This window comes from Heptranchias perlo, chromosome 4, assembly GCF_035084215.1.
Source record: "Heptranchias perlo isolate sHepPer1 chromosome 4, sHepPer1.hap1, whole genome shotgun sequence".
Taxonomy (NCBI): Eukaryota; Metazoa; Chordata; class Chondrichthyes; order Hexanchiformes; family Hexanchidae; genus Heptranchias; species Heptranchias perlo.
In genome coordinates this window covers 67,654,060-67,672,561 of record NC_090328.1, presented here as the reverse complement: position 1 = coordinate 67,672,561, position 18,502 = coordinate 67,654,060, and the positions used below count along the sequence as shown (strand labels likewise).

General features: G+C 41.3%; 1 protein-coding gene across 2 annotated transcripts in view; it reads right to left on the bottom strand.

The window, feature by feature from the left end:
- The window catches only part of mfsd3 (major facilitator superfamily domain containing 3), a 98,850-nt gene that overhangs the window by 76,812 nt on the left and 3,536 nt on the right, over positions 1-18,502 (bottom strand). The window lies entirely within an intron of this gene.

Genomic DNA, 18,502 nt, shown 5'->3' with positions numbered 1-18,502 from the left:
GCAAATATAAATTTGTCCGGCCAGGTTATGCTAGCTACAAACACTGAATGCCTGCAAATATATAGTGGGGTCATGAGCTTTAGAGGAAGGAGATGCACTCAGATCATTCAGTCACAACAATCTAAGCACAGTGAAGAATGTTTTGTAATGTCACATTCCCCGGCCTCCCAGGAGTCAGAACTTACACTAGGAGGCAAGTATAAACACATTGGTCCAAATCTTTCTGGAAGAATAACGGCGAGTTTACGATGCATGCCATTATTAATGCGCAAATCAGCCAGCAAGTTCAGGCGAAGAAGAGATACGCCGTTAGTTGCGAATTGACATAACTTACTGGTCGATTTACGTCGCTCCACTGTTTGCCTCGCACAAATAGTATCTTGCCCTTAGCTGCCACGTTATTTTTAAGAATTTGCTGGGTTTGCACATTAAACTCAAATTAAAAACTCATCACTGAAAGTTAGAGCTGGAACTTAACAGCATAAGTACCCTCTTATCGACATGATAATTGTTAATGCAATGGCAATCAGGGTCTGCGGCCCAGAATGGGAATTATTTAAACTGTTGAGTCTCATTCCTGCATGTAGTAAATACTTCTTAGAGATTTAAAAAATTTAAATGTTTTCAATTTTTTCTTATTGTTCCTTTGTCTCTTCTTTCTCTCTCTCTTAATCCAATCTTTCTTTCCCTCTTCTAATTTCTCATTTTGTACCTGATTTGACTTTAATTCACCTACTCTAATTCATCCTCCTTCTCAATTGTTCCTTTGTTTCATTCTCAATCTTTAAATAAAATTGGCTAAGGAGATAGACTGTTGGCCTGTCATTCACTAAGGTCCCAGATGCCCCATTGCCCTCGCCGTTAGCCCAGGTTTTGCTGGAGTGGGGCATCTTGCACGTGCCCCGTTAGTTAAACTTTTTCCCTCACCCTTCAGCTCGAAAAATTTTTGCCCTGCAAGTTGCTGGAAATGCAAGCTGATAACGTGGGCTACAGGGCATCTGGGATCTTGGTGAATGACGGGACAAACAGTCTATCTCCTTAATCAATGAGATTTAAGGATTGAGAAAGAAAAAGAGGAACGACAAAGAAGGAAATAAGATAAATTAGTGCCAAATCAGGTACACAAAGAGAAATAAAGAGAGGGAAAGAAAGATTGGATTAAGAGAAAAAAAGAGATGGAAAGGAAAAGTAAGAAAAAAATTAAAAACATTTTAAATTTAAAAAATCTCTAACAACAATTTAGGAATGGGACTCCACAGTTTAAATTGTTCCCTTTATGGGGCAGAGAGGTTGAGTGGCATTGCAGGAACATAAATCTCTTCATTAAAAAGGTATTTACACTGTTAAGTTCCAACCGTAACTTTCTGTGGCGAGTTTAATTGGCAATTAATGCGCAAATGCAGCAATTTCATGAAGCTCACTGAGAGATTGAGGGCAAGCTGCCATTTTTGCAAGGCTAACGGTGGAGCGGTTCAAATTGTCGAGCAACTTGTGGAGAATCGCAATTCACAGGGTATCTCTTCCTTGCCACAAGTTGCTGGACCATTTGCACATTAATAACGGCGCGCGCATTAAACTCACCGTGCTAGGGGAGTGGACCACACATTGGCAAATGACGTTTAATTTAGATAAAAGTAGTGTCATACATGTTGGTAGGGCCAACATGGAATACATATATCATTTGCAGGGAACAATACTGAAAGAGGTTGAGAGAGAAAAAGATCTGGGTTATTGTGCACAGATCACTAAAGGTTTATGACCAATGTAGAGAAACTATAGATAAAGCTAACAGAGTATTGGGTTATATTGATAAAACCATTCAACATAAATCAAAAGGCACCAATTTGACATTATGCTGGTCAGACCACATCTCGAGAACAGTGCCCAGTTTTGGTCTCCTCACATGGTAGGTGATATAGTGTCCTTGGTAAAGGTCCAGAGGAGAGTTACAAGAATGATTCCTAGCTTAAAGAACCTCAGCTACTCAGATAGGCTCAAGGATCTTGGTCTATTTACTTTAGAGCAGTGCAGACTTAAGAGGTGACCCCATAGAGGTCTATAAAATAACTAAAGGGCTGGATAGCATTCCTATTGATAGAACCCCAATGGCGACAGCTTGGGAGGTAGATGGCTGCTGAACTTCCATTGAGGACACTTCAGATGGCCGTGGTGGGCGACCTTGAGCAGCTCTAGGCCTTGAGAGCACGGCTGCAGATTGCAGCATCTGGACGTGGGCCGAAGCAGTCTGGGCCAGCTGGGTGTGTGGCAATAATAAGGCCAGTGGCAGAGTCGGTGGTGTGGGAGCAGCCATTCTGTCATCCTGAGAGAGAACAGTAAGTGCCTCTCCCATGGAGCCAAGGCCACTCTCCTGGAGCTGCACTTCAGCACTTCTTCGGGTCTGTGTGAGTACAGGAGTGAGTAAGGAAATCCCCGTCAACAGTGGTCCCCAAATCAAAGATAGCATCTGTCTGAGCTTTCATGGGCAACTGTGAGAGCTGTCACGAGAGGCTCCACGACGGTGGGCTCCACTGTTGTGTTGATAGAGCTGACCGCTCAGCCCATGTTAAACAGGATGGTTTCCATGCTCTGCGCGAAGTCTTGACACAAGTTGGAGCTGGACTCCTCCATGCTCTTCGATATTGTGTGCAAGCTCACTGACATGCTGCCCAGTGCACATAGTATTTCCTGGTACATGCCCTTCAGGTTTCTTCGGTAGGCTTGGCTCGAGTGAGTCCTCTGCAGCAGAGCTAGTGTGCATTCTCACCCTCCGGTGAGCTGGCACCTATTCCCCTGCCCTAGCTCCTATACACTTGTGCCCACTAAGTCATCATGTAAAGACTCCTCCTCTAGCCAAGCCACTAAAATGCGTGTGGTGCCAGTATCTGAGTTGGTGCTTGCGAGAGTGAGATTGAGTAACGTTGCATCATCAGGAAGACTGGCCTCCTTTTCCTGAAATGGCAGAGGTATGTCGACGTCTTCAGCACCTGAAATGAAAGAGGGACAAGGGAGGAAAGGGAGAGCAGAGAGAGAAGTGGCCGGTGAAAGCATCTGCATTTTGTCATGCAGAGTGTGTAGGGTGAGATAGAAGTAATAAAGGAAAAAGAGGATAAGGCGTGAAGAGATCCTGGCTCGACGTCTCCTCCAGCATTGCCAGTCACCACAGCCATGACTCAGCCCCTGCCCATGATGGCCAACTGCTTTCTTCAAGGTGGAGAAGTGTGTGCAGGTGGGCTCGGTCTTCTCCGCTGGCAGCGTGCTGTCTGGAGTTGTGGGTGACTTTCTTTTGAAAGAATGAAGTGTGTTAGTGACAGTCTTGAGGTATTTCGAGAATGTGCTTGTTATGGTAGAACAGTTGATATGCAGTGTGTCAGATGTGAGGGTTGCAATAATGGTGAGTGCGTGAATATGAGGAGAAAGAGGTGTAGTGAAGTGTGGTGCAGTGATTGTAGGAGTGAAGGGAAGCAGGTGAGAGGAGTATTGAGGCTGGAGGTGGTGAAGGTGTGGCCAGAGACTAAGAGAGTAGTATTACTAACTTGTCGACTCTGGTAAGCTCATTGAACTTCTTTCCGCATTGCAGCCATGTCTTGGGAGCTAAGCTCCTGGCATTGACTTCCTCTGCAATGTCTTCGCACTGGCGGCAGTGTTGTTGCCTGAAGGGCTTTCTGCCACCTGGGAGGAAGAGGACTTCCCTCCTCTTGTCCATTGCCTACACCAGGGCCTTCAACTGCAAAACTTTGTTGCCCTCTCAGACTTGTTGCCCTGTTGCAGCCATTTATCTATTCATAAGTGTTTCCCTATTGTCTGCAGCCAGAGTGCACTTCCCCTTTTATGAGATGCTAGCTTCCTTTAAGTGGCATTACAGACGCCCGATATTCAGCCCCCCAAACAAGATTGAATATTACATGCTGCCTGGGACGACACTATCAGGCGCGTATAGTGCACGCCCTGACCATGCACACGCATTTTTGGGAGCAATTGAATTTCTTGGCTGGCAACTTTGAATCTTTGGGACATTAGGTTAGGATTAATCCTTTTAGTTATTGGCTCTTTGACCTCACATTTATTTCTATCAAATCACTGAACTTATTGTACTTTGACAAACTATTGCCAATACCATACCTTTTAGCTTGGGAACCATCACAAAATTAGATCTCATTGTTTGATCTTATTACTGAAAATGGATCTATTTATTTGAGGAAGAGGCAATTATTTAATTTCTACAGTGCTTTTTATTTACATTGATAACTAACAGCTTCTAAACACTGCTATTACACACACAGTAGGTGTAAATCTATTTGGCCTAAAGTTAATACACTTAAATAAAAAGGTAGTATTGTAAAATGAAGAGAAAATTAATTGAAATACTTCAAATAGCAAAGTTGTAGCCTTTTTAAACAGGTTGCCCTACTATAAACTGCTAGTTGAAAATACAATCATATTAGGTACCTGAAGTAGGTCTGACATGTTTATTGAGTCCTATTGGTTTAAGATTGATTACCTGTATCCTCTAGTGTTCTTTTTAAACTTTTTCCACTTCAGAGCCCAGGAACAGCATGTTGAGAATGAAACACTCATTGCAGCTTAAGTGTTGTAAGTCTTGTTTGTGAACTATCTACCCAGAATTTTCTGGGTGACAACCACAGGTCCAATTATCGATTAACCATGATGTTGATAGAGTCATAGAGTCATAGAGTTATACAGCACGGATAGAGGCCCTTCGGCCCATCGTGTCCGCGCCGGCCATCAAGCCCTGTCTACTCTAATCCCATATTCCAGCATTTGGTCCGTAGCCTTGTATGCTATGGCATTTCAAGTGCTCATTCAAATGCTTCTTGAATGTTGTGAGGGTTCCTGCCTCCACAACCCTTTCAGACAGTGAGTTCCAGACTCCAACCACCCTCTGGGTGAAAAAGTTCTTTTTCAAATCCCCTCTAAACCTCCCGCCTTTTACCTTGAATCTATGTCCCCTTGTTATAGAACCCTCAACGAAGGGAAAAAGCTCCTTAGTATCCATCCTATCTGTGCCCCTCATAATTTTGTACACCTCAATCATGTCCCCCCTCAGCCTCCTCTGCTCCAAGGAAAACAAACCCAATCTTCCCAGTCTCTCTTCATAGCTGAAGCGCTCCAGCCCTGGTAACATCCTGGTGAATCTCCTCTGCACCCTCTCCAAAGCGATCACATCCTTCCTGTAGTGTGGCGACCAGAACTGCACACAGTACTCCAGCTGTGGCCTAACCAGTGTTAATGATCAATCAGTAAATGCACCAATATACACACTTAATCCCACAAAGGTTCGGCACTCATTCTTTTTCTTGTATGAAGCACCTTGGGATGTTTTTCTACATTATATAAGTGGAATTTATTATTGTTGGAGAGGGATTATATCCATTCCTCACTGCCAGTCTAAGGCAATGAAACTACTCCAGTGCCCAGAACCCATTGTCTGGAGCCTGCTTCACTTGGAGCCGGTTTAAAGCAGCACAAAACTAACTGGGAGGGGGATAAATTACACTGGCAATGTAACGCCAGCTCTGCACTGCATGAAAATATTGACACAGACTTTTCTCCTCACCACCTTTGCTCAGTTCCTACATAATTTAGATAAGGTAAAATCTAACGTTTTCTCACATGCTTTCTACATCCGTTTCAATAATCTATCAGCTTGGCTCTGTTGGTAGCACTCTGACCTGGGAGTTATAAGATTGTGAGTTCGAGTCCACCGCAGGACTTTAACACGTAAACTAGACTGACCATCCCGTACAATACTGAGGGAGTACTGTATCTTCAGAGGTGTGGTCCTTCATTAAACCAAGGATGACGGCTCACGTGGGTAGTAGAGATCCTATGCCACTATTTGAAGAGGAGCAGAGAGTTCTCCCAGCGTCCTGGCCAGCAATCCCCCACAACCGACACCGCCAAAGCTATTAATTGGCCATTCATCTCAATGCTATTTGTGCCATCTTGCTGTGTGCAAAATGGCCATATATTTGCCTACATAATAGTACTTCAAAGTAATTAATTGCACTCAAAATATTTTGAGACATTTCTGAGAGACATGATGAGGTGTAATATAAGTGTAAGTTTTTCTTCTTTCATTGTTATTAAATTGACATATTAATTTTTATGCTAATATTTCACCCAGTATCCAGAAACTATCTGACCATGCACCATTTGCTCTGTTCAAAACAAACAGCGATGAGCATGAGTAAAATTATTCACCAGACGGTAAAATTGGATTGCATGACCTTTAATTGAAGTTGTCATGTTCTGTTATTTTAACTGTGCTACGTCAATAACGTTTGGATGGTAGCTATTGATTTAGTCTGGATCAGAAATAAGTACCTGAAATCAAATTTTCCTACTGGGTAGTTTGTGATGTTAAGATTTTTTTTTTAAAGGGGATGTGTGCATTTTCATAAGAACATAAGAAATAGGAGCAGGAGTTGGCTATACAGCCTCTTGAGCCTGCTCCGCCATTCGATAAGATCATAAAGAAAGGTTTGCATTTATATAGCACCTTTCACGACCGTAGGACATCCCAAAGCACTTTACAACCAATGAAGTACTAGATCATGGCTGATCTTCTACCTCAACTCCACTTTCCTGCCCTATCCCTATATCCCTTGATTCCCTTAGTGTCCAAAAATCAATCAATCACAATATACTCAATGACTGATCAGCCACAGTCCTCTGAGGTAGAGAATTCCAAAATTCACAACCCTCTGAGTGAAGAAATCTTTCCTCATCTCGGTCCTAAATGGCCGACCTCTGATCTTGTGACTATGACCCCTAGTTCTAGATTCTCCAGCCAGAGGAAACAGCCTCTCAGCATCAACCCTGTCAAACCCTCTAAGAATTGTATACGTTTCAATGAGATCACCTCTCATTCTTCTAAACTCCAGAGAATATAGGCCCATTCTACTCAATCTTTCCTCATAGGACAACCCTCTCATCCCAGGAATCAATCTAGTGAACCTTCATTGCACCCCCTCTAAGGCAAGTATATCCTTCCTTAGATAAGGAGATCAAAACTGGACACAGTACTCCAGGTGTGGTCTCACCAGAGCCCCATATAATTGCAGCAAGACCTCCTTCTACTCCAATCCCCTTGCAATGAAGGCTAACATACCATTTGCCTTCCTAATTGCTAGCTGTACCTGCACATTAACTTTCTGTGATTCGTGTACAAGGACATTCAAATCCCTCTGAATACCAACATTTCTTAGTCTCTCACCTTTTAAAAAATATTTTGCTTTTCTATTCTTCCTACCAAAGTGGATAATTTTACATTTCCCCACATTATACTCCATCTGCCACCTTCTCGCCCACTCGCTTAACCTGTCTATGTCCCTTTGGAGCCTTTTTGCGTCCTCCTCACAGCTTACTTTCCCACCTAGTTTTCAATCGTCAGCAAACTCAAATACATTACACTCGTTTCCCTCATCTAAGTTATTGATATATATTATAAACAGCTGAGGCCCAAGCACTGATCCTTGCAGCATCCCACTAGTTACAGCCTGCCAACCCGAAAATGAGCCGTTCATTCCTACTCTCTGTTTTCTGTCCATTAACCAATCCTCAATCCACGCTAATATATTACCCCCAATCCCTTGAGCTCTAATCTTGTGTAACAACCTCTTATGTGGCACCTTATCGAATGCCTTTTGAAATTCCAAATATGCTACATCCACTGGTTCTCCCTGATCTATCCTGCCAGTCACACCCTCAAAAAGCTCTAACAGACCCGTTGTATTGCTTTTATATTCCTTCACATCATACTTGGGGGGTTTTCCAGTATGGCAAGTCTGCTGCAACCTAAAATCACTGTCAACATTCATGAAACCAAAAGCACCCCAAATTCCTAATTGTAACAAATATAGCATCGTATATTGCAATTACGCAGCACGGAAATCGCTATGCAATTAGGGGAAAGAAAGAAAAATTATATTACTGTTCAAAACTGTCCTCAAGGGTTTGGGGTGTTGCGATTGAAACATTGCCTCCATAGATGCAAATTTTTGTTTGGGGGGGGGGGGGGGGCGGTGTGAGGAAGATGGACACAGATATCAGGCCACTTGAGAGCATCAAAGCAATGCCTCAAAAAATAAGGTACGTTCTTATTTGATGTATGACTCTCCAGTGGTTCACATGAAGTAATGGTAAGGGATTATCCAAATAGTCACTTTTTTCAGCATCCGCAGCACATCTTCACAAGAGCTGTGTCCAAAAGGACAACTCCTTCCAAACACATGAAACCCAAATCAGTAAGAAATACCTTGTCAACTGATTTGAAATCACTGATGGCAAATAGTAAGGCACTTGGCTTATAGATCTATCCATAGGCTCTAATTGAAGTCTGGACTTTCCTAATTCTGTTCAGTTGCTCAGAAACTGAGATTTTGTTTCTGTGAATGTTGTGCTCATCAAGGGATGTTAGTGTTGGGGGAATGAAACACAATCCAATTTTGAGCACACAGTGTTAGAATAATGACTTCCAGGTCAGGTATAAAAGAAATATATATAACGCCTTTCACATTCTTAAAAGTGCTTCACAGCCAATTTATTATTTTTGAAGTGTAGTCACTGTTGTTATGCAGGCAAACATACTAACCAATTTGCACACAGCAAGATCCCACAAAGAGTAATGAGATAAAGGACCAGTTAATCTGAATGTTGGTTGAGGGATGATAATTGGCCATGACATCAGAGAACTCCCTGCTCTTCTTGAAATAGTCATAGGATCTTTTGCATCCAACAGGCAGATGGAGGCTTAGTTCAACATCTTTTCCTAAAGATGAATGTAGCATGTGTAAATGCAGTGTTAATCTCCACTGAAATAAAAACAGAAAATGTTGGAAATACTCAGCAAGTCAGGCAGCATCTGTGGATGCTACTCCACAGATGCTGCCTGACTTGCTGAGTATTTCCATCATTTTCTGTTTTTATTTCAGAATTCCAGCATCCGCAGTATTTTGCTGTGCCCAACAATGTGCTTAGAAACTGTGATTTGAATGTATCTTAGAATGAAGAAATGAAGTAACAAACAAAACAAAAAAACTAGAGATGAACAGCCTCAGAAACATGGTTTATTCTTAAACAAAATAGGATATATCAAGCTACAGAAATTGGATTAATGGTGACAAAATTCAGATTTCAGATTCATTGCCCATCCCCTGTCACTGTAAATTTTAGAAATATATAGAACCCCGTAACAAATTATAGACTGCTGCATCCACCTGACAGAAGTAGAATTTCTGATCCTACATGCTACTTTTGAATCTAAAACAAAAGCCAAATAATGCGGACACTGGAAATCTGAAATAAAGACAGAAAATGCTGCTAAAAATCTGCAGGTCAGGCAGCATCTGTGGAGAGAGTAACAGTTAACATTTCAAGTCAGTGACCTTTCATCAGAACTAGATGTTCGAGATGAACAGCTTTTAAGCAAGTACAAAGCCAGGGAAAAGCAGGAGTGGGGGAGAAGGAAACGAACAAAAGGGATAGGTCCGTGATAGGGTGATCGGCAGGAGTGATTAAATGACATCTTCCAGTTCTGATGAAAGGTCATCGACCTGAAACATTAACTCTGTTTCTCACTTACTGCCTGACCTGCTTAGTATTTCCAACATTTTCTGTTTTTATTGTTACTTTTGACTGCTAGTCTTGGACAGCACTACTTTTGGAGTGATGTATAAAAGAGAGTAATATAATATATTGAAATTAAAAACATTTCAGGTTGGGAGGGTTAAACCAAGAGCACTTTTGGTACTATTCTGAACATTTGGGATGGCCCCTTGAAATAGTTGTGTATTACTGGCCATTTTAAAATACAGATCCTATTCTTGGATAATGAATTAAATCAAAATTTCTAACTTTTGCTAGAAGAGATGAGCATTGTAGGCATGATTTTTAAGCACTATTTTAATGCAAGTGTAAAAGTGTAGTTTTCAGTGAAAGACAAAAATTGGTCAATCGCCAGTCTATAGGGTGGATTCAGACTGAGCTAAGGATATTGTCAAATATTATGCACTGCTTTATGATGATATTTTGCTTGTTTGTATCTGGTTAAAATATACTGGTATGGTTTTGTTACTGCTGTTTGCTTTGATTTGTAAATTTGGAATGAAGTTATGAAAAAAAAATGCCTTATTGCTGACTGGTTCAATGGGTGTCCTGAAAGCTGCCAGTTATCGTTAAAGGGCACTACAATTTGAGGATACTCATTCATAACAGCTTATAACTCACACCACTTAACATCCTCCACAGCATTGATAATGGCATAGACCCCTACACATGCAGGATGGAAACTCAAAAATGCACGTACACAGTTAACTCCTGTTAAGTTTGTCGTGTAACAGCAATGCAGACAAAGGACAGACAAGGTCACTTTTTTTTTTAATATCTATCTATGACTATCAGATCAGTAACTGGAATCCTGAAATATTATAAAATTAGAATCATAGAACTTTATGGCACAGAAGGAGGCCATTCAGCCCATTGTGTCAGTGCTGGCTGAAAAAGAGCTATCCAGCCTAATCCCATTTTCCAGCTCTTGGTCCATAGCTTTGTAGGTTACGGCACTTCAAGTACATATCAAAGTACTTTTTAAATGTGGTGAGGGTTTCAGCCTCTACCATCCTTTCAGGCAGTGAGTTCCAGGCCCCCACCACCCTCTGGGTGAAAAAAATTCTCCTCAACTCCCCTCTAATCCTTCTACCAATTACTTTAAATCTATGCCCCCCGGTTACTGACCTCTCTGCTAAGGTGTGGAGATGCCGGTGATGGACTGGGGTTAACAATTGTAAACAATTTTACAACACCAAGTTATAGTCCAACGATTTTATTTTTAATCCCACAAGCTTTCGGGGGCTTTCCCCTTCCTCAGGCAGTGTGGAAAAGACAATTTCGAATCCTTTGCATTTTAAGATCACAGAACAAAGCCTGGTGATTACTGCCCGTTGCCAAGGCAATCACAGTGAGCAGACAGAAAGGTGTCATCTAAAAGGCCACTGAATATACAACCCCCCAAAAAAAAGAGAGAGAGAGAGATAAGGAAGACAGTCAATTATTATCTCTCTCTCTCTTTTTTTTTGGGGGGTTGTATATTCAGTGGCCTTTTAGATGACACCTTTCTGTCTGCTCACTGTGATTGCCTTGGCAACGGGCAGTAATCACCAGGCTTTGTTCTGTGATCTTAAAATGCAAAGGATTCGAAATTGTCTTTTCCACACTGCCTGAGGAAGGGGAAAGCCCCCGAAAGCTTGTGGGATTAAAAATAAAATCGTTGGACTATAACTTGGTGTTGTAAAATTGTTTACAATTCTCTGCTAAGGGAAATAGGTCCTTCCTATCCGCTTTATCTAGGCCCCTCATAATTTTATACACCTCAATTAAATCTCCCTTCAGCCTCCTCTGTTCCAAAGAAAACAAACCCAGCCTATCCAATCTTTCCTCATAGCTAAAATTCTCCAGTCCTGGCAACATCCTCGTGAATCTCCTCTGTACCCTCTCTAGTGCAATCCCATCTTTCCTGTAATGTGGTGACCAGAACTATACACAGTACTCTAGCTGTGGACTAACGAGTGTTTTATACCACTCTAGCATAACCTCCCTGCTCTTATATTCTATGCCTTGGCTATTAAAGGAAAGTATTCCATATGCCTTCTTAACCACCTTATCTACCTGTCCTGCTACCTTCAGGGATCTGTGGACATGCACTCCAAGGTCCCTCTGTTCCTCTACATTTCTCAGTATTCTCCCATTTATTATGAACTCCCTTGCCTTGTTTGGCCTCCCCAATTGCATTACCTCACACTTCTCCGAATTGAATTCCATTTGCCACTTTTCTGCCCACCTGACCAGTCCATTGATATCTTCCTGCAGTCTTCAACTTTCTTCCCATCAACCACATGGCCAATTTTTGTATCATCTGCAAACTTCTTAAATCATGCCCCCTACATTTAAGTCTAAATCATTGATGTATACCACAAAAAGCAAGGGACCTAGTACTGAGCCCTGCGGAACTCCACTGGAATCAGCCTTCCAATCACAAAAACACCCTTCAACCATTACCCTTTGCTTCCTACCACTGAGCCAATTCTGGATCCAACTTGCCAATTTCCCTTGAATCCCATGAGCTTTTACTTTTCTGACCAGCCTGCCATGTGGGACCTTGTCAAAATCCTTGCTAAAATCCATGTAGACTACATCAAACACGTTACCCTCATCGACCCTCCTTGTTATCTCCTCAAAAAAAATCAAGTTAGTCAGACACGACCTTCCCTTAAAAAATCCATGCTAACTGTCCCTTGATTAATCCATGTTCAAAAAAGGGTGCAAGGATAAACCCAGCAACTATAGACCAGTCAGTTTAACCTCGGTGGTGGGGAAACTTGTAGAAACGATAATCCAGGACAGAATTAACAGTCACTTGGACGAGTGTGGATTGATTAGGGAAAGCCAGCATGGATTTTCTAAAGGCAAATCATGTTTAACTAACTTGATAGAGTATTTTGATGAGGTAATAGAGAGGGTAGATGAGGGCAATGGAGCTGATGTGGTGTATGTGGACATTCAAAAGGCGTTTCATAAAGTGCCGCAAGGTAGGCTTGTCATCAAGATTGCGGTCCATAGAATAAAGGGGGCAGTTGCAATATGGATACAGAATTGGCTAAGTGACAGGAAACAGAGTAGTGGTAAACGGTTGTTTTTCGGACTGGAGGGAGGTGTACAATGGTGTTCCCCAGGGGTCGGTGCTGGGATCACTGCTTTTCTTGATATATATTAATGACTTGGACTTGGATGTACAGAGCACAATTTCAAAATCTGCAGATGACACGAAACCTGGAAGGGTAGTGAACAGTGAGGAGGATAGTGATAGACTTCAAGAGGATATAGACAGGCTGGTGGCATGGGCGAACACATGGCAGATAAAATTTAACGCATAAAAATGCGAAGTGATACATTTCAGTAGGAAGAACGAGGTGAGACAATATAAATAAGAGGGCACAATTCTAAAAAGGGTACAGGAACAGAGAGATCTGGGGGTATATGTGCACAAATCAATGAAGGTGGCAGGGCAGGTTGAGAAAGCAGTTAAAAAAGCATACGGGATCCTGGGCTTTATAAATAGAGGCATAGAGTACAAAAGTAAGGAAGTCATGATGAACCTTTATAGAACACTGGTTCGGCCACAACTGGAGTATTGTGTCCAATTCTGGGCACCGCACTTTAGGAAAGATGTGAAGGCCTTAGAGAGGGTGCAGAAGAGATTTAGTAGAATGATTCAGGGATGAGGGACTTAAATTACGTGGATAGACTGGAAAAGTTGGGGTTGTTCTCTTTGGAACAGAGAAGGTTGAGAGAAGATTTGATAGAGGTATTCAAAATCATGAAGGGTCCAGACAGAGTAGATAGAGAGAAACTGTTCCCATTGGCAGAAGGGTCAAGAACCAGAGGGCATAGATTTAAGATGATTGGCAAAAGAACCAAAGGTGACATGAAGAAAAACTTTTTTTACACAGCGAATGGTCAGGATCTGGAATGCACTGCCCGATGGAGTGGTGGAGGCAGATTCAATCATGACCTTCAAAAGGCAACTGGATAAGTACTTGAAAGAAAAAAATTTGCAGGGCTACGGGGATTCGGCGGAGGAGTGGGATTAGCTGGATTGCTCTTGCATAGTGCCAGTGGCGACTTGAGGGGCAAATGGCCTCCTTCCATGCTGTAACCTTTCTATGATTCTATGATTCATTGGTACCGATATGGACCATGACTTCTGGCTGTTTACCCTCCCCCCTCAGAATATTCTGGGATTATCTTCATTAATGGTAAATTCCTACTCTTCAACATATATTCCTTACATATTCCACCAGAGGGAGCTTCACAACTGATTACTTACAAGACTAAACCAAACGTATTCCACCAGAGGGAGCAGACACACACACACACACACAGCATAAACAAAGCCATGAATCTGTCCCACTAGACGGGACCCCCACAGCATGCACAGTTCATTATTTTTCAATATTAATTTACAGTTTCAAAAAAATTAATGATTCTGAAAATACTGCTATTGTCTCCAGATTAGTAAAGTACTAACACTGTTAATGACAATTATGTCAGAAAATGAATTGCTAAAACCAACAAAATCCAGTTCCTCTCATGATTCAGTTGCTAAATTCAGCATCTAGAGTGAAAATGAGCCATCCTAAGTCAGGTTCAATCCCCTGAGTTACTTAATTTCAGCAGTGGCAGCAGTAATTGGGGTGTACAATTTGCCTTAGCATCTCTAGGTTAGGGGATGAGGGGGGGAAATCAGCCAGGATTCCTACTCCTGATTGCTATGTAGTGAGTGATGTCAGTCAACACTCAATGTCCAGAGAGCTTTGTATGAAGCCAGTATTGTAATGTATCATTTTTTAAATTTCTTCCCCCTAATAATTTAACAAGAAACACTCTTCATACTTTCAAAAGCTAAATACTACGGATGCTGGAAATCTGAAATAAAAAAACAGAAAATGCTGAAGAAGCTCAGCAAATCAGGCAGCAGCTGTGGAGAAAGAAACAGGGTTTCAGGTCGAAGACCTCTCATTAGAACTCTTCATACTTTATTTATTTTCACAAGTGCCAAAGGCAGTTAGCCAGTGCAGGGTACAGTTAGGTCTCTGTGTACATGTACTTTCTGGCATGCATTGCTCAAGTCGTGACTTAGCTGGACGAGCTATGAACTATGGGAGGAGGGTATGCCTGAGAGCAGGATGTTCATGAGCCTCGACAGGGTGGGTCAGGATGTGCAAAAATCTTGGAGCAATTGGAAAAAGGTTGGGTAAGGTTGTGACCTTTTTCTCTATTGTTGAATTTTTTTATATATATGTTATGTAATGAATTTTATTTTTAAGTGAATACAGTGAGGTGGATGAGGAACTGTTGTGCTGGCTGTATCATAGGGATTTTTTTCCTGAATTCGGTTTATCTGTTGCGATTGAGCTAAATTTTTGTTGTCATCTGACTGGGGAGGTTTTTTTTTGGTGGAACGTGATGCAGGGGGGTGGGGTGGGAATTTTTTGGGGCAGAGTTTTTTTATGAAGTATGATTGGTGAGGTAACTGAAGTTAAAAATAACCATGAGAAAACAGAAAAACATAAAGACTGCACACAATTAAGTGACAAAGTAGAAAATTGACAAATCTCAATGATAGAAAAAAAACTTTGGAAGAACAATTAAATATCAAGAATATTGATCCCTTAATCTAGCCAGTCCAACCTCTGTTGGCCTCTCAGTTAGAATGCAACACATTAATGACCCTATCACATCTACCCCTGTATCATGTGCTGTCAGGAAATGGGGTCAGAACATAAGTAAGCAGCTCTGGCAAGGTAACATTGTCCTACTTGTAATTAAATATAGAAAATATTTTATTTAGCAGGTTGTTAGCAGCTCCAAAGGAAAATTAAGATAGATCAATGGTGTTCGCTCTCCATAGTTTATATTTTGAAAACTGTGCAATTCAGCAATTTTCAATTAAAGGCCAATACAGCTGCACTATAATAGTAAAAATGTCTGGCTTGGTTCAGTGATAACAATCTCGCCTCTGAGTAAGACATTTGTGGGTTCAAGTCTCACTCCAGAGACTTGAGCACATAATTTAGACTGACACGCCATGTTTCCTACATTACAATAGTGACTACACTTCAGAAGTACTTCTATGGCTGTAAAGTGCTTTGGAATGTCCTGAAATCGTGAAAGGTGCTATGTAAATGTTCTTTCTTTCTCAATCATCTGGGCCTGGATTTCCCTCCCGTTGGCAGGTTAGCAACAGAGCAAGAATACCGCCCGACAATGTGAATCCACCACTAACCCATAGCATTTTCCTCCAAAGGCCCTCATTTGCGGTGTACGTTGGTGTTTGAGCACCTGATAACCACCGTTAGGCAGGAGAGAAATACAGTTCTAGTGCAACCTTTGAAAAACTGCAACCAGTTAAAGGGCAACAACACTTTCCGAGAAGCAGCAACATCACAGGGGTAAGGGGAAGAGGAAAGTCATCAGCTACAATGGCACCCAGATTCTCAGTGGATCTCTGGAAGTGTTGCAGGCTAAAGTGAGGAGGAGAGGCTAGGTAGGCAATGAGGGCAAGAAGCCCCATTAAAGGGTGATAACATATATTAATGTTATCATTAAAATTTCATATACAAGTACCATGGCTGGAAACATATCCAATATGCTCCAGCTACAATATTGTTGGTGCAATACCCAGGCTACAGAAATGTTGGGAATGCTGACAAACTTGGAACTTGACCCATTGTTACATTTTGGGATTTTTGACCATTTTGCCACAGAAGAGTCTTAGTGTGATTTTTTTCAAACTAGTTGCTCTCCCGTGGCTTTGCACATGGGGAGTCAAGACCAAAGGTAGTCTTCAAGTAAAATGGAGTAAAAGGGGAAGGCATAATTAGATCAGGGCATACAAACATAATCCAGTCACCATTTTCAAGTCATAAATTCTGTCCTTATTTTGTGTAATATTTTCATTTTATATTATTATATATAGTTAAATAGCAAAACATATGGCAATTTGGGAAGCTGAGAAGTAGGGTTGTTGCAGCATTAGAGTTTCTCTGCAGTACAGGCTGGGAAACTAGGAGATTCAAAACTGAGGCATTATAGCATGACCCTACCCCTGTGACGTGCTGCTTCTTCCTGCTGCTCAGAAAGTGTTGTTGCCCTTTAATAATGTGACAAGCTTATATAGGCAGGTGCCGTTATAAATGTAGACACAGGAATTTATAATGGGAAAAGTTGACAACAGAAAGTAAGGTTTTGTTAGACAGGACATGTGCACAGCCATAAGATTTTTAACAGATTACTAGTTGCACACAGGGACTCAAGACCAAGTACAGTTTTCAGCTGAGCTGTGTTAGAAGGCAAGGATAATTGGACCAGACATGCAGATGTAATTCAGCTGCCATTTTAAAGTCATAAATTCTGTCCATATTTTTATATTCTCAATATAAATTCTTATGTCCACATCTATAGTCGAAACTAATTAAATCCTTCCGCCAGTGGTGGTACTTCAGCGTCTCCACTGGTGGAAAAGTGTAATTATAGCTTGACAAGTTTACATAGGCAGCTTTCATTATAAATGTGGGCATAGGAATTTATAATGGAAAAAGTTGACTGGAAGTATGCACAGGCTTATATCATACAGATAAACAGATATTACATTAAGTTCAATTGTGATCTCAAGGGGTCAGATTCGCAGGACAGCCACATGCTGGGAATGTGGATCAGAAGTCAGACAAAGTGTCAATCTAAAATGCCTGACACAATGAAGATTTTTTTTAAAAATCCCAGTAAACATTCACATTGGAATATCTTATCCTTTTGGGCTCACAGGAACTAGTTTCAAGGACCGCACACCTGGGCAAGGGTAATCGCTGATTTATTTAGCAGCTCCACTGACCAATCCCTGGGCAGTGAAGAGGTCGAATGTCAAGCTTTCAACTTCAGTGAGGGGACAAAAGAATGGGGAAACATAAGTGAGAGTTTAGTTGGAAAGTTTTGCTGCGATTGGAAGGTAATCGCCTAGGTCAGTCTCCCGTAAGAAGAGAGCCCTGAGCAAGACTATCAGTGGATAGGGCTAACTCGAAAAAAAGTGTTACCTTCGTCACTAGCAAGGACAGTGTGGTACAGTTAATTCTTTTTATTACACGCAGGCACTGAAATTAAGTTAAAGTAAAGTGAGGTTTGCTACCCGTTACTCTGTTCACTTACTGACGCATGTCTTGTCTTGCCCCACTAAAGTTTTAATAAGTCCGCCTCACAGAAGATTGGAGAAGCAATTGATGAATATTTCGTTTGTATAACAAGGGAATCTCATTGTTATTGTCCTGCATCACACTATCGCAAGACTCTATATTGGACAGTACAGGTGAACTTCCAATCTTAAGGGATGCAAGCTCCATTTACTTGAGAAGCTAGTGACACTGAACCTTAGAAAAACGTCTAGGACAGATCCGAAATTTGTAACACCCGTATTCACTGGAACACAAAATGTGTATTATTTCCAGACCAATTGATTTATAAGCTAGAATGCTATATGTATTGTTAAAAGAGCAATGTTATATTGAAAAACAAAATTGCATAGGGCCAAATTAGAAGTATCAAATATAACAGCACTTATAAAGTGCACCATCATTTCCATTCTTTTTTTTCCAATTTCAACCATGCACTGTGAAATTATCACTCCCTGATAATTAAAACCAAACAGCAGAGTAACTAAAAATACAGTGACCAATTCAACTTTGAATTCTGATTTTCATAGGTTTGCACATTTCACATAGCCTACTTATCTTTCAGGTCTAATATAGTCATGATCTGGAGTCTGAGCACACTAGATTTAGATGAACTACAATTGCTGTGCCATGGTCCACTTGATAGTTCACAATGTCTTTTTCTAGAGACCTGATCCTAGACTTTAGTGAAGAAGGCTGTCTAT